This window comes from Cryptomeria japonica, chromosome 1, assembly GCF_030272615.1.
Source record: "Cryptomeria japonica chromosome 1, Sugi_1.0, whole genome shotgun sequence".
NCBI classification, from domain to species: domain Eukaryota; kingdom Viridiplantae; phylum Streptophyta; class Pinopsida; order Cupressales; family Cupressaceae; genus Cryptomeria; species Cryptomeria japonica.
The window spans coordinates 1,730,172-1,735,288 of record NC_081405.1 but is presented as its reverse complement, the minus strand read 5'-3'; positions in this window follow the sequence as shown (position 1 = coordinate 1,735,288).

Sequence of the window (5,117 nt, the reverse complement as noted above, 5' to 3'; positions counted from 1 at the left end):
TCTCTGCTTTTAGGGTTTTGAGTGAGTGAGTGAGTTGTCTGGGCTAGGGCTAAGCCTTAGGGGTTTCTTTTGGATATTTTTTAAGCCGAGTCCAGTCAAATTTTGAAAGTTATTAAGTGTCCTTCCGAAGGTTGATTATTGAAGTAAGATAAGTCTGTCAAGAAGTCAGATATGTCTCAGGATAGGTCTAGTCAAGGTTTTTTTGGGTAAAATCCAAATTTTGTCTAAGTGTTAGCACTTTGAAAATGAAACTATACATTTTGCCTAGGTAAATTTTGATCAAATTTTGGAGGCAAGATGATACCTGAAACAACAAAAGTGCTCCCGTCCCTCACTGAAGGACCATGCCACTTTTTCTTGCTAACTGATTCCTGACCTTGAAGATGACCTAACTCTGCCTTGTGAAATGATTGGAGACCTAAATTTTGAATATTTTAGCCAGAAAGGACAAAAGTGCTCCCGTCCCTCACTGAAGGACCAGAGAACAAATGTTATTTTATGCATATTTGTCACTGACTTTTCTATTTTGTTTTGTGCAGGGTCTTCCGAAATGATAATTGGACATGACTTGATACTTTTGAAGATTTTGAAGGCACAAAATTGGTGAATTTTTGAAGGTTAAAGGAAAAAGTGCTCCCATCCCTCACTGAGGGACCAGAGCGAAAAGACTTATTTAAGTCATTCCTGGCCTTGTTTGGTCAAATTGAGACATCAAAGGCATGGTGAAGGACGAAATGAACATTATAGAGCATCCAAACTTGATTGAAAACAATGAAATGATGAAGTTTTGGCCTAGAAGGTCAAAAGTGCTCCCGTCCCTCACTGAAGGACCAGAGCACTTTTCTTTATATGCACAATTTTAGACCTCTATTGGACATTAACTTCTATTCATAGCATGAAGTAAGATGAAATCGTCCCTAGCAAAGGAATTTCGAGGTGGAAAGTGAGACAATTTGGCTTAGAACGCAAAAAGTGCTCCCGTCCCTCATTGAAGGACCGTGCCACTTTTTTCAAATTTGCACTATCTTTGCAAGGTTAAGGTGATTTTATGATTTGAAGAGGTTAAGGGAAGAATTTTTTGTCCATTGAATATAATTTAAGCGGATCACAAAAGAGTAAATCAACCCAAATGACAAAAAGTGCTCCCGTCCCTCACTGAAGGACCATCCCACTTTTTCAAAAGTGCTCCCGTCCCTCACTAAAGGACCGTGCCACTTTTTCAAGTTTCTCTTCTTTGTTTGATATTTTATGGCAAAACTTGACTTGGATGCGAAGGACGAATGATGTTTTATGCCTTGGGCGCAATTGAGAGGTTTAAAGAGCAAAAAATATGCCAAAATGACAAAAAGTGCTCCCGTCCCTCACTGAAGGACCATCCCACTTTTCTAAAAATACAAATTTCTGGCAAAGGCAAGGCAAGTTGCGTGATTGAAATGAATGAAAGAAGGCAAGATTCATCCATTGAAGATAATTTCGAAGGCTAGCAAAGGACAGATAAGCTTGTAATTGCAAAAGTGCTCCCGTCCCTCACTGAAGGACCATGCCACTTTTTCAAAGTGCTCCCGTCCCTCACTGAAGGACCAGAGCACTTAATATGTTATCTTCCCTTTCTCACCCATTTTGGACAAATTGAGACCAAGGCACAAGTTTGAAAAAGTGTTTAAAATGCCTTGAAGTTGAATTGAGATGCGAGAGTTGCAAATTTTGACGACAACTGGCAAAAGTGCTCCCGTCCCTCACTGAAGGACCGTGCCACTTTTTCCAAATATGACCATTTACCTCGCATTTTGAAATGATATTTTTATTACCAAGGCTCAAGATTGTAATGACCCTTACTATAAAGGCCACTAATAAACCCCAAATCTGAACTGAGACAATTTGTCAAACACTTGGCATGCACTGAATTGTTTTGTTTGTGATGTAGTGTTTCAATATGATAGTTGTTTTGAGCATCAAGTACAATTGAGATAACAATACCAATATTGAAATGTAACACAATAAACAATAATGAAACTCTAAATATTCATGCAAGGACTTCAATGCTAATATATCATGAATTTCCCAAATTCTGATTGCATTGTTCAGTAGACTAATTTTCTAAAAATGTATGACTGTTACAAACTCTTACACATGAGCACTGAATTTATGACAAGAGAATGTATAAACTATCACACATGAACAATGACCTTGCAATGCACCTTCTCTACTATATCAATCCAACTACAAGATAGCAATGTTTGATTACAATGGACTGTTTTCTGAATACATATATGACTGTTACAACTGTGCACTTCTATCATAAAAATTGACAACAAAAACCATGCAATGGTACCTGGAAATCGCTCCTTGAACTCCGATTATGAAATGTTGATGAAAGGAGGACTGGACTGTCCCAAGAATGCCCTGCTGTCACTACCGTACTGTCCCTGCTGCAGGCCGTACCTGGGTCGTACTGTGCGGCTGCAGTACCAAATTTTGAGCTGGGATGAATTCAAAACCCTTCTTCACCAAATACAAGCCCTCGAATCAACCTTCAATTGAAATCCAACATGAAATGGCTGAGTACCATCTCCAATAACGCAACCCTTCAGAAGATATTTCACTTCCTCAGTTATGCTAATCTAAGGGAGTTATCGTTCCCAAAGATCAATGATATTTGCAGACCTTCAAGCTCCACAAATGCTCAAGTAGATGCACTAGAGAAAATAGACTTCCATGCCAAATGAGAGACCCATGGGGTCTATTTATACTCATAATAGAATCTTCTAGAAGCCTCTTAGTCTTTCTAGAAGTATCCATAACTTTCTAGAAGTATCCATAATAGAATCTTCTAGAAGCCTCTTAGTCTTTCTAGAAGTATCCATGACTTTCTAGAAGTATCCATAATAGAATCTTCTAGAAGCCTCATTGCACTTTTTAGATAAAAAGTTACTTCATAAAATAAAAAGTGCACCTCAATAACATTTTGGCCCCAAATAAAAAGTAATAATAAATATAATGTCTCCAAGAGCATAATGAGCCATCCAATCACCAAATAAACGCCAAAATGACTCTCTCATCACAACCATCTGCCTACGAGAGTCTGGAATAGGCAAATCCACGTAAAGTGTCATGTCATACTAAAGAGGGGACATGACAAAGATGGTGTGAAATGTGATATTCTACGCCTTGAGGGTAAATTGAAGATTAATATGATCAAGAATTCATGCAATGGACTCAAAAGTGCTCCCGTCCCTCACTGAAGGACCGTCCCACTTTTTTTTGAAAACAACAAATTCCCTCCAAGATTATGCTAAGGCAACGTTGTATGAGATGGGAAGAATCTTCTAAAGCATGGTGAACAAAGGTTTGACTTCAAAAATTGAGAATCCTAGCCTAAAAATGAAAAAAGTGCTCCTGTCCCTCTCCAAGGGACCAGAGCGAAGTTATTGGCATTCACTATTTTCTACCATATTTTGGACGTTAACATCTTCCAAATCGCATTAGAAGCTAAATTTGCCAACTTCAAAATATTTGAAAAAATTAATTAAATTGGCATATAATAAATTAATTTTGGGCCTCAAAAAATCGATTTTTTTAAATTATTATAAAGGCCTTTAAAATTAATTTTTTATTAAATTAAAATTAAAAAAGAGAGCGCTTGAGGTATCATTTTCATTATTTTATTAAGTCGGCCTCTTCCTTTTTAATTTTATTTATTTTTTTGGCCTATTTTCATCAAGTCGGCCTATGGGGAGGTGAAATGGTGAGCGCTCTATATATTTGGGGTGTGTTTTTCATTATTCAAATCATTCACTCATTGTTTCAAGTGCGATTTGGAGAAGCAAGGAAAGAAGTGCGAAAGCTGGCCTATTTGGAGCGAATTTTCCTCAAGTGTTGAAGGCTTAAGGTGGTGGAGTTGATGCTTGTGAAGACTAAAGGAGGCGCATTTTGCTAAAGGGAGTCTTGATCTACATTTTGCCTAGCGAATTCTCCTATTTTTGCATCATTTTTTAGAATTAATTCCCAAGTGGAGGTATGGCGTAATCACCTTGGCACCATTTTTGAAGATTTAAATTTTGCGTTTTGTTTTGAAAATCCTAAAATAGGAAAGGATAACTCAAGATTTATCATGAAGTTTCCTAATTAAAATCTTGAATCTTCCTTTTAAGTTTAAATTTTAGACTTAAAGATATATTACTAATTTTGAAATGTTGTGTAGGCATCGAATGGAGATCTCATCAAGGAAAATCTAGCCAGATCAAGGACGGTCTCCTCCAGGACGATCAAGCAAGGATAAGGGCGACCTCTTACAGTCTAGCATCGACAAGGACGGCCTTCTTTGGACTAACGTCATCAAGGGCGACTTCTCCAATCCAGCATTCCAAGGTGAGGTACATCATCATCCTGCAAATCAAGGACACAAGAAGTCAAAGCAAAGGGTTCGTTGAAGAAGCAGATAGTTCCAAAAGAGTTAATTAAAGCTAGCTTCTCAACAACATCAAGTTGAATATCTACCAAGTTACAAGTGTCAGACGAGGTGGCATCCTAGTCATCACTTCTCCAGTCAGTGTGGTCCACCTCAGCATGTCCAGATTCAATGTACCTAACTCATGGAAGGTGGTACAAACTTCGATGTACCTACCCCGACTATTCATTGGTGGAATTTTTCAGAGAGGACATGTGTCCAAGCAATACAATTTTATCATTGGTCAAGCATTAAATGTTATGTAATAGTTGTAACAAACCCTAATTAGGGTTTTTATTATTGAATATTGGCCATTGATCTAAAATTGATCTTAGCCATCGAATTGTATTGTGGGCACTATATAAGCCCTGGCATTTCATTTGTAAAGGAATAGAATAGAATAGATATATAGAAAGCAGTTAATAGAAGATAGATAGAGAGTAATTAGAAGGTGATTAGCTAGTTGATAGAATAGCAATTAGAGTAGAGTAGAGAGAGAAGGCAAAGATTGTTGCCAAGATGATGTTGTAAAAGACTTGTAACTTCATTGAAGAAATGGTGAAATTCATGGGTCGATTCGACAATTTGCATGGTCTTTATACTTCTCATATTTGATTTCATGTTATTAGATGAGTGGAAGAAATGTGCTTGATTGATGGTGAAATTCGTA